This window comes from Mustela putorius, unplaced genomic scaffold (genome assembly GCF_011764305.1).
Source record: "Mustela putorius furo isolate JIRA1106 unplaced genomic scaffold, ASM1176430v1.1 tig00000281_pilon_pilon_pilon, whole genome shotgun sequence".
NCBI lineage: Eukaryota > Metazoa > Chordata > Mammalia > Carnivora > Mustelidae > Mustela > Mustela putorius.
In genome coordinates this window covers 21,848,878-21,861,085 of record NW_025421343.1, presented here as the reverse complement: position 1 = coordinate 21,861,085, position 12,208 = coordinate 21,848,878, and the positions used below count along the sequence as shown (strand labels likewise).

The following is a 12,208-nucleotide window of genomic DNA, read 5'->3' as shown; positions in this document are numbered from 1 at the left end:
AACTCCGAAGGTAGGTGGAGTTGCAGGATATTACCGGGACCATTCCGTACCGCACCCCACCTAACGTACTTTCCCTTTGATCTTTTTCTAATAAATTGCAAGCAACACCAGCTTTGTGGTCAGACAGTCTTGGGTTCAAATTCTGCCTCTGCTACGTATAAGCTATATGTCCTTGGGCAGGTGTCTTAGCTTCTTGTATCTCAGGTTCTCCTCCTCCTCTTTGGTCTCCACTAAAAAGGGATGGCAGCAATCCTTAACTCTAGACACTCAGGGCTCCTGATTATAAGCACCAGCAGCTGACTCTAGCTGATTAAGCAGGACGGATATCGGGTGGCTCACAGGGCAGTTGAGAGGGAGGGAAGCAGGCTTGAAGCTAAGCTTCTGGGGTCAAGGCCTGAAAGCGCTGCAGGGGTGACCCGATAAGGAAGCTGCTGAGCCTTCTTTCCCTCAGAGCACAGGTCAGTGGCCAGGAGCTCAGCTCTGCTGGAATTCTGCCAGCACTGATATTTCTGGGCCAGGAATCCATCCGGAACCCCAGAAAACTGGATGCCTCGGCCGCCACCCTTATCAACAGATTGGTCCCAGGCATCACTTCCTTCCTCTGGTTCATTACTTCCTATTAGACTGTTGCCTGGGCACATGTTAATGGCAGATCTTAGGCTCTATGCCTGTGTTCTAGCTGCCAAGGTCTTCAGGGGAGCAAATTTTCCGACTTTAGGGAGGCAGAACTCTTAAGGCAGGGAACTGTCCAAACATAGCAAAATGTGTAAAAGGTGTGAAGCAACTGGAAATGATGACCTACATTATCTCTCAAGGAGTTGTGAAAATTGAGTCTGTTAAATGTCTGGTCTGCCTCGGGAGTTTAGTTTGTTTTTTTGTTTTTTTTCCCCTTGGTTTCCTGTTCTTTCTTTTATTGGAAATATCCATTGGCTCACTGGCTTAACTCCCAGGTTGGGTTCTACCAAGGCAGGATTTGTAAGTAAAGTGCAATGGAGCCTTTGACTTGGGGTGGGATCTCTACTCCCTAGTGCGCCTCCCTGGATGGCCCTGACCTCCGGAATCCTAACCCTCACCTGTCCTGACCCCTGGGAGCTGCTCACTCCTTCCTGTTACATTTGACCTTTTGATTCTATTTTTTGCTCATGACCACAGCAACCCACTGGCACTCTCCACCCCAGCTCCCATATTGTACTAATCTCTTGGCCTCTTGGCTCATAGATTTTTAGTTGGTAACAAATCTTGCTACGAACCGGATTCTTCCCTTGCCCTGACTTCTGGATCATTTGCAGAGCGTTCTCATATTTTGTATAATCATTGAAGGAGACTTTCTACAAAATACTTCTATCTATCTTTTAAACGTTTCTTTTACATTTATATGAAGTAATTTTCCTATCTCTAAGGAACAAGAATAAAGGAAGTCTGAAGTGGGACTAGAAAAGGACAAAAGGAACAGTTACAAATGGTTTCCCTGTCACTCTCCCCAGTCTCCTACTCTTCCTTAGAAGTAATTCATTAGTACTTTGTATACAGAGGGGGAAAGAAAACCAAAACAACTTGTTCCAAGACATAAGCTAGTGTCTTTCTTACTGATAAATGTCCCCAAACCCTCTGAAGCCAGACTCTGCTTTCTCTTTCATACCACAGCACTTGCAAATTTGCCAAACTTCTTTCCAACTGAAACAAAGGGCAGTATTCTCAACAGTATCAGCCTGGCATCTGGCTGCTGGGACCCTGGTGGCTAAGAGAATGCCTCAAGGAGCTGGGGAGGGAGCACTGAGATCCTGTTCTGCCGTCATGGCTTAGGGAGCCAGAAATTATTTGTCCACAATTATTTATTCAAATTGTCCTGGTATCTTACAACTTCATTTGACAGTCTGAGAAATGTTCAGCTCAGCTGGCTGGAAATGTCCTCAGAAGTCCTTAGGCTTATTGACTCCAGGGATATGATCTAGAGAAGCATGCTCAAGCAGATATGAAAGATGATTATTACTCAGTGTTGCTATAGTACAGTGACTGACCTGCCAGATAAAAGCAATGGGAGCCAGGCACTATTTTACATCCTAGATCTCCTATGGAGAGACAAGAATTCCACCAGAGAATGTCGTGAAGACTTAGGAGATTTTTCTTGCTTGATGGCATACCTCAAAATAAGTTATTATAAGAGACAGACTGAGGACATCAGATAAAAAATGCTAGCATATCTGGAATCTCAGCCTTATTTTATTTTTTTATTTATTTTTAAAAAAGAATTTATTTATTTGTCAGAGAGAGAAAGAGAGAGAGAGAGAGAGAACACAAGTAGGCAGAGTGGCAGGCAGAGGCAGAGAGAGAAGCAGGCTTCTCACTAAGGAAGGAGCCTGATGTAGGACTGGATCCCAGGACCCTGGGATCATGACCTGAGCTGAAGGCAGTGGCTTAACCTACTAAGCCACCCAAGTGTCCCTAGAAGAACTTTTTAGATGAGACATTGTTTCCACTGTTATATAACTGCTTTGTCCTACCAAGGTGAAGGACAGACCTGGATGGCTCAGTCGGTTGGGTGTCTGACTCTTGGTTTTGGCTGAGGTCATGATCTCAGGGTTGTGGGATCGGCCCTGGGTCAGGTTCCAGCTCTTTGGGGAATCTGCCTCTCTCCCTTTCCCTCTCCCTCTGCCCCTCCCCCACATGAGTGTTTTTTCTCTTTCTAAGTGGATGGACAGATCTTAAAAAAATAAAGTGAAGGACATAAAGTGAAAAAGTATAAGAATCCCTTTCTAGCTCCTAAATTAACTAAGATTCATTAGCTTGTTGGCAGCAAAGGCCCTAAAAAAATAGGAGAGAGAGAGAGAGAGAGATGAAACTCCAAAGAAAGAACATGGTTCCAGAAAGGTCTAGAGAATAATAACATGGAAGTGGCGGTTATAGCTGGGGTGCCCAGGTTGTGGTAGCCTGTTGACCATGGAGCAGCAGGAGGTAACTGGTAGAGCAAAAACCATGTCAGGGTGTTCAAGGAAAAATGAAAGGTGTCTTTCAGGAAGGGTCCATCTACTATTAAATTTTGTCTACTACACTTTGGCCTGCTTAGCATATGTAATTAGGCAGTAGTGGCAGAATATTAGTGGCAGATAGGGAAAAGTATGCTATTGATGGGGGTGGGAATGAACAACAGGTATATTTATAGCTAGTTGGTATTATGCTGAAGGTATCTATGGCACAGCCCTGTTGAGGAATGAGATCCCAGCCTTGCTGCCAAGTTTCATCATTGGGCATATGAACCTTGTGCTTTCAGGTTCAGTGATCTTGGTTCAGCTGCAGGAATAACTTATGCATGAATTAGCAACCGAAACCAGTAAAGCTATTGACTGAGAATCAGGTGGATGGTAACCTCTTTCCCCCTTGATATATATCTGGTGTTTGTAGGTTGGTCTGGTTAATTTGGGCAAGTCTGTCTCTGGACTCCTAAACTCCCACTTTCAGAGTCTTAAGGCACCTGTTCCAGTCACCTTGCTCTGGGTCTGTTTCTCATGACCAGTTCTAAGTACAGTCTAAGGCTGCTCAGAACCTTAAAGCTGTTGGGAGTATAGGCAATATATCTATGTTACTATGTTGTCATAGCATAGAATGGAAGAACAGAAAGGAGCTTTTAAACTCACCAAGTCCAAGAGAAGGCTCGGGTCCAGAGAGGGGCTGTGATTTACCCAAGATCACCTGAAAGAGTGTCTGGCAGAAGTGGGAACTTTCCAAAAAGCAATTGGAAATGAACAGTGGGCATGTTTATTACCTTTTACCAACAGGTGGAGTTTGTGCACTAAACTATTATTACTAAAAAGGGAAAACATTTCTTCCATGTGTTTCAAGGTTTAATTCACTGAGCAAAGACCATATTGCCAATATGCAATTTTAAGGAAGTTGGGGCAGAAAGGCACTTATTTTACTAGTTTAATGAAGCACTAGATTTCAGGAATTACCATTCTGTTTTGGAGGGACAGTGATAGATGTTTGTGCATAGCAAAGTCTTGGGCCCTCAAATATGGCTTTGTGGTTCCTGACTGTCCTTCTGGGTTGCCTGTGACGCACAGTATAAGAATCCTTCAATTATTCTGAAAGTAGCTGGCTAGTGGCTGTAGTTTTTCTTCTGTCCTCCCATTTCTCTCCCTCACAGGGTGTTACCTCTTCATGTCGGGAACATTCTTTTCCATTAGGGTCCCCCATTCCATGCAGCCCTTAGAGGTGTAGACTCAGGTCGTGTTTCTTTGCCCCGGAATAGGGGCATGTCTGAGAGGGAGCTCCAGCCTCACTCCAAGCCCTCAGCTAGGATAGGGGCCTGAGGGAAAATGAACCAGGGCTAGCCTGTACCTGTTTGTGGCTTTTATTAGCTAACCTTTGGCGTTCTTCCTTTAGATAAAAGGGGAAAAAAAAAAGATGTGGTTCATTTTTACTTTTTGATTTTTCTTTTCTCACTGAGGATCCATTTTGAGACACCGTCCTTTTCACCAAGAAGATATACTTCTCTGGCAAACCAGACTTCCTATTGTTGACAAAGGGGCCAGACCCTTCCTTTTTCCCTTCCTCATATGTCTTCCTCTCCTAGGCCAGTCACCTTCACACGGAGAACTCTGTTCTCAGGAGACATTCATTCTCCTGGGTGAGTCAAGTGTCCTTGCTCACTTGCCGTGTTGAGTGACCATGGTGCCCTGAGTTTGGTCAGTGATGAGGTTCCTCATCATAGGCAGTGTGGCTAGGGGTGCCATCTATTTGGTATATGACCAGGAGTTGCTGGGACCAAGTGACAAGAGCCAGGCTGTCCTTCAGAAGGCGGAAGAGGTAGTTCCTCCAGCCTTGTACTACCAGTTCAGCCAGTATGTGTGTGAGCAGACTGGTCCAATGATACCCTAGCTCCCAGCCCCTCCGAAGTTTAACTCCCATCTGTGACACCTGGAATTCAGGCATTATTTCAGTGATGTCGGGTCCATTAGTGGCTCCCTCTAAGGACTGCAAAACCTCCAAGGAGGGCTGGGAACACCTGAGGGAGCGAACTGAGTAGCCTATCAGAGGAGGTTGCCTGCCCCAGTCAGGAACAGGGGCAGGGGTGCCATAAACCTGGAGACTCCAAACTGGGACTGGGACCCCACTCCAAGGGCATCTCCTGGCTTTGCCAGAGCAATAAAGGACTTTGGAGGTGCAAAAAACCCCAAAAAGCAAAAACAAATATAAAACAAAACAAAACAAAACAAATAAAATAAAGAAAGAAGAAAAGAAAAGAAAGAAAAGAAAAAAAATAATACTTTTTGAGGGTCTGCCTTAAGTAAGCTGAAAAACTGTTGAGTTTACCTGGGACTGTCCAGGTTTTAGAACTTAAAGTCCTATGATTCAGGAAACCTTCCATTTTGGAAAAACTCAGACAGCTGGTCACCCTAACCCAAGGTGGAGCATGGTCTGGGAGCTCTGTAAACTGTCTATTAGCTTCTCAGGTGCTCAGCAAGGCTGAGAGGTTTCAGATCCTTACAGAGGAAAGCATGACATGGTGGAAAAGCTTTTAATTAGAACTGCAGACCTTGGGTCCTGGTCCCAGTTTGACTGCAAAAGAGGTAGAGCTCTAGGACAGATCACTGAACATCAGTCTCTTCCTTTGAAGAGTAGAAACATTGGATTTGATGTTCTTTGACGTTTGGCAACCCAGATTCTGCAACTCTATTTCTAAAGGTATGTGATGAATCAATTCCCACGAATTCGTATTCCCAGATAGGAGACAATAGGTAAGAAGGCTTTGTTGACACTTGCTGATGATGCTAACATTTATGAAGGTCTTATTCAGTGCCAGACACAGCCATTATTTTACTTCATCCTCACAACTTAAAAAAGATTTTATTTTTTTATTTTAGAGAGAGAGCGAGCAGGAAGAGGGGCAGAGGGAGCGGGAGAGCGAGAATCTCGAACAGACTCGGCACTGAGCTTGGAACCCGACATGGGGCTTGATGTAGGGCTCAATCTCATGACTCTGAGATCATGACCTGAGCCAAAACCAAGAGTCAGAGGCTCAGCTGCCTGAGCCCCCCAGGAGCCCCAAGGTAGATGCTTTTTTTACTTTCATTTACAGACGAGAGGCTCAGGCCTAGAGAGAGTACATCACATGCCCCAAACAGAACCTGGGAGGTCCTGTTCCCAAGCCCAGACTTGAACTGTTGGTCTCACTGGCCAGGGATGAGTCAAGGGTTGAAATGAACAGGCTAATTGTTTCCCCTCAAAGGACTGGAAAAAGGAAATAGTGGCTATTTGGAAAGAGATCTTCCCATTCTGGGCTGCTAAAGGTTATGGTCCCTCAAAATAGAGCCTGGTATTTGAGAAATTAGTGTTCTTAGCTTCTAGCCAGGCCCGTCCCTGCTCTTTAAGACTAAACAGAGGGTGGTAAAACCAATTGAGAATTAGAGCATTCCCCCACCCCGACTCCTCCTTTCCTGAGGCTTTAGGATAGTTCTACTCCCTACAGGCTCTGTGAAGCATTTTGCGGGCTGTTAGAAAGACTCAGAAGGTCACTGTCAACTGCTCCCACTGTCTCTTACTGATGATCTGGAAAATGATTCCATTTAGATCAGGCTTGCCTAAAACTGTGTGTATTGGGCGGGGGTGTGGAGGTGTGGGGGGCTGGTGGGGGGGGGCGTGAGGAATGTAGGAAGATTCTTATTAGGCACGCTTCTTCCCTTTTTCAAGAAAGGATGATTTGAAATACAAACAAAATAAGTCTGTGGGGTCACATTCACAGGAGCTGGCTGAGTTTCACTTAATTAAACTACTGTGATTGCTTTATTCATACATTTCACTTGCCCCATGCCCTTCCTCTCTGACTCCTTATGAAGGCAATGCTATTCCATTGGTGGGGGTGGGGGTGGGGATTAAATTCTGTTAGTCTTTAAGACCAACACTAATTAACAACATTTATTTTACTCTGATTATCTACGTGAAAGTATGCAGAAGTAAATTTATATTCTCAGAATGTGACTGCTTTGGACTGAAAAAAATGCCATTAAAGGGAATTAACAATTCCTCAGAACTCACCATCGTCTGTTCTAAATTCCCCAGTGAGCAGTGAAGCCCCAGGGCTGAGGGCAGGAAAGGAAAACCAGGGCCAGAAGCAATGGCCCACGAAGCTACCAGCCACCAGCATGATCATCCGAAAATCCAGCTCTGGCCCACTTTCTCTCCTGCTGCAAAACCTGGCAGGTCTCCTGCCTGCTGGGTCAAGGTGAACTCCAATCTGGCTCCATCTCTCTCCAGCCCATCCCCCTGTATTACCACTGCATGCCTAGGCTCCGGTCCTCGGTCCTCGTCACCCCCATCATTCTTACCACAGTTAGGACTTTTTTCATAAATGATTCCCTTTTCCTTTAATGACTTCCAGACTTATCACACCCTTGCTTCAGGTGAATTCCTTTCACGCTTTTAGTTGAAGACCGAGGTTCACCTCTTCTGTGTAGCCTGTCTGGACCGCACCCCCGCCCCCGGCCCCCATAGAGTAAGTCTCTCCCTTTCTTGTGTACCCATTTTATCTTGTACATTTTGATCTGAGCATTTACCAAATATAATTTTTATTGGCATGGCTGTCTCCTCCGTCGGACTGGGTCTTATTTATCCGTGTTATCCCCTTCCAGTTGCAGAGTCCAGCATAATATTGCACATAGAAAGTACTTAATAGATGCTTATTGAAGGAGTATGTTATGACTGTTAGGATTCTGTGGGTTGATATTTATTTTGTGTTCACTATGGGCAAAGCGTCATGTAGGTGCTATATATGCATGTGTTTTGAGAGAGAAAAAGATAAAAATCTGAATGATGGGGTCATGTCCTTCAAGAAACAGAATATCCTATGGGAGATGAGGAGTTAAAAGCAAAGCAGAAGAGCTACTGCAGAGAGGGGCATGGTTCTGACATCGCAAAGGAAGAGCAGTTGGTTTGGGGCTGGGGTGGGAAGGAGGCACCACAGACCAAGGGGTGTATGGAAGGACATTGACAAAGAAATAGTGGGAGAATGGGGACATCCAGGCTGAGGGAACAGTATGAGCAAAGGCATGAAGAGAAGGTCATAGCGATTTCCTGTGAACAAAGGTCCTGAGAGCTCAGCTCTCAGTCCTATGGGGACTGCATCCTTTAAAAAGAAGTCTGAAATAAATCCCATTAATATCAATAAATGTATTTTCCCTAGTTGCTTAGATTTGCATTCTTTAAGCAGGAGTGGTGATTAATCATTTCCAAATTGCCCAAGGATATGAAGCAGGGTGCTCAAAAGTCTTTAGCAGCAGGAAATGCTTGTTGCAAATAAACTGTTTACAATTTACTTTGTGAACATCATTTCTGTTGGGACCATGCATCAGATAACAGTAGCAGTAGGTGTGAGCCCAGTCCTAATAGTGGTCCAAAGAAAATATTCACAGCCATTTCCTGCTGCTGCAAAGTTTTTAACGGGCTTGGCTATGGTTCTAGGGAGTTTCTCCATAGAGTCAGGAAACACAAAATTGGTTAATACTTAACAATTGTATTATTAAAAAGAAACAAACTGAAAATTTATTTGTCCCTTACCATTCCTTGATGAAAAGAGACATTTAAAATTCAGATGCAGGGGCGCCTGGGTGGCTCAGTGGGTTAAAGCTTCTGCTTTTGGCTCGGGTCATGATCCTAGGGTCCTGGGATCGAGCCCTGCTTCGGGCTCTCTGCTCAGCAGGGAGCCTGCTTCCCCCCTCTCTCTGCCTGCCTCTCTGCCCACTTGTGATCTCTATCTGTCAAAAAAAGAGAAAATGTTAAAAAATAAAAATAAAATTCAGATGCAAATACTATAAACCTGCCAGAAAGTGTGCTCCGTCAGTTTCTTGTTTTAGGATGGAAGGCTTTTCATTTGCTAAGTGTATGTAGTATGGGGCAGCCATGATCAGTTTACTGATAGACGCTAGAGTTTATACTGAAGAGCTTTAAACTGGATTCAGGGACCCAGTATTATCAACAATATATATGAAGTGCCTAGTTGTAAAAACGTGCTGTTTCCGATATGAGGCTTGTTTAAGCAGTCTTTGGTAGATGTACTTCCTGCTTTCTAGACATTACTGTGTTAGACTCTGTTGGGTTCATGCATTCTAGGACACGCAGATGGCAGAATATAGATGACCAGCCAACAATGATCTCTTACATTTCATCTTCACCCTTTAGAAGCCAACATACCTTCGCATTCGTGTTTTCAATTTTCCACAACCTGGTGAAGTGAATAGAACATGAAAAACGATCCTCACTTTATAGTTGTGGAAACCAAGAGGCAGAGATGATAGATAAAACTCTCCCCCACACAACTGGTTATTGCCATGGAAAGAGCCCAAACTCTGGCCTTCTGACTTCTTGTACATTGCTACACTATGGTTTTCGTGAATAAACTGACCTCACGTAGAGGTTGTGGAGATGGGGAGCATTGGTAAATATCTGATTGCCATGGCGATCGATGTAAAAAGGATGAAAATTCCATGGCGGCTAACAATGACCTAGAGGAAACTTCTAGCTCACCCTTAAGGATAGAGGCTCACTGTGACCAACAGACCTGATGCTCATGTCATAGACATATTCTCACTAAATTTGGATTTAAAAATCTTGAAGTCTTTCATAGGAAGTCCAACAGCATCACATACCCAAGGTGGTAGATAATAACAGCAATAATTATAATGAACATCTGCAGAGTGTTCGATCTATAGCAGGGACTGTGTAAGAGCTTTATACCCACTGTCTTTTGTAACAAGCCTGTGAAGAAAGGGCTATTCTTGTTCCTGTGTTACAGAATGAAGGAATCGAAGCTGACGTCATTCGTCGAGGTTTCACAACTCATAAACCACAAAGCTGAGAACTGAACCCGAGCAGCCTGTCCCCAAAGCCCACATGTTTCTGTGACATTATTCTAATACCTCCATGTCGGCTATAACATCAGTGCGGTGAGGGAATGAAAACAGTGCAGGAGCAGGGGTTGAAGCTGACCCTGAAGATTGAGTTCAGGGGTCAGATAACCTCTGAGAAGGCAGAGGGCAAGGGGAAGCCCTCAGTCACAGGAACCCAGAACCAACCAAGGTTCTCTCACTTGGCTTCCATCCCAACACCATGTCTCAGTGAACCAATCTCTTACCAGGCAAGTAAAGTGTATCGAAGTGTCAAGGACCAAACTGGTGTGAATATTCTCTCCCCTCTGTTTCCCTCTTGTTCTTCAGAGGTTCATGTCTGCTTTTTCGGTTCTGTTTTTCGGGGGTAATTTTTTAGATCTTGATTTGACCACTAGTAGAATTAGGTTTCCATCCTCTTGAATCTTCAACACGTTTTTGTTAACTCTTACAGACTCACTCCTTTCAGGATCCAAGAAACATATTCCTTAAACATGAGTGTGATGGACCGAATATGTGTGTCCTTCCAAAATATTTATGTTGAAACCTAATCCCAGTGTGATGGTATCTGAAGGTAAAGCCTTTGGGAGGCGATTCCATCATAAGGATGGAGCCCTCAGGAATGGGATTCGTGGTCTTTTAGGAAGAGCCCAGAGAGCTGGCTAGCTTTCTTCTCTGCTGTGGGATGAGGCAATAAGAAGAGAGCCATCAGAGGGCTGGAGGAGCACACTTCCCAGAACATCGCCATGTTGGCACCCTGACCTCAGACTTCCAGTCTCCAGAGCTGTGAGCAGTACATTTCTGTTGTTGATAAGCCACATCGTCTATTGTATTTTGTTACAACCGCCTGGACCGAGTAGGCAGTAGGGTACGCAGAGCCTTCTCTCTCAGAGGAGAATGCATTCTGTTCACCTTCACATCCTGCCTCTGTTCCCAAAGCTTAGGTGAGCAGCACCGCAGGGCTGTCCTCCTGAGAACCCGTATTTACTCTCTAGGGACTTGACCTGTTCCTAGTGAATGTCAAAAAGAAATACTATGCAGCAGCCCTTTGAAATGAAATGCTTTTCTATTGAACCGGAAAATAATCACATCCTCCCATTTACTCTTTAGGGTACAAATTGATCTGACTTGATTTGTCAGGGAGCCAGAACTGCAGGCAAATAGACGCCGGAGAAATCAACCAATCTTTTAAGCCAGCAGTAATTGTTCCTCCTGTCGGCTGGCTAAATGACTTGTGTCTGAGCATTCCACCGTGGGCTGTCTTGAGTAAGTGTTTCTTCGTGTCTTACAAGGGCTTGGCTTTTGTGTTTCCAACCTCTCTCCTTCTTATCCTGTCTCCTGGGGCTAATGTCATTGGGGAGCAACCAAAGGCAAAGCATGTAAATAAGAGTAAGGAAAAATGGTATGAGAATGAGAAGAGGTGAGAAGTGGCGTGTAAACCAAGGATGCGTTTTCTTGTACCTGGAGCATTAGCAAACCCGGGAAGTTCCTCTAGTATCAAAGCAGAGGGAATGAAGACCCTTTGCTGGTAATTTGTCCGTTATCTTTAAACTTAAGAAAAGGAAAGAGTTTCAAGATTTTGCTTGTTTATTTGACAGAGACACAGTGAGAGAGGGAACACAGGCGGGGGAGTGGGAGAGGGAGAAGCAGACTTCCTGCTTAGCAGGGAGCCTGATGTGGGGCTTGATCCCAGGACCCAGGGATAAGGACCTGAGCTGAAGGCAGACGCTTAACAACCGAGCCACCCAGGTGCCCCTAAAAAAGGAAAGAGTTTAAATAGACAAGGAAACTGAAAAAGAATGTAACTGATATTCAGGTACTAACTACGGAGATTTGCCATTTTGCCATATTGATTTTGGTTCCCTACCTTCTCTTTTTCCTTCTTCATATCTCTCTCCTTCTTCTTTAGAAATAAAATCTAGCTGTGTAGCCAGATCTCTGTATTTCTACTCCACTGTGTTCTTCTTTTTCTTTCCAGAGAGAACTGTTATCACAACACCAGATTTTATCTTTCTTGTTCACTAAAATTTTGCTATGTAGAATACATACAGAAAGAATATGTAGTTCTCTTTGGAGATGAGCTTTTAATATTAACTCTTGTGGTTTTCCTATAAGTATCATTTTGAATTTTTTATATTTGACATCATATTGCAATTTATCCATCCTGATATCGGTAGGTCTAGTTCAAGTATTTTAACTGTGGCATTGTATTGCTTTCCAAATTTATTTCATTCTCCCCTATTGATAAACATACTCTTCCCTACCACAGACAATGCTATGATGCATATTCCTGTTGAGGTGTCCTCAGACCCAAGTATGAGATTTTCTCTTTA

The 12,208-nt window shown here is 44.2% G+C and overlaps 1 pseudogene; it reads left to right on the top strand.

Moving 5' to 3' along the window:
• Positions 1–4,665: 4,665 nt before the first annotated feature.
• LOC101683607 lies at positions 4,666–5,023 on the top strand (annotated as a pseudogene).
• Positions 5,024–12,208: the final 7,185 nt, after the last annotated feature.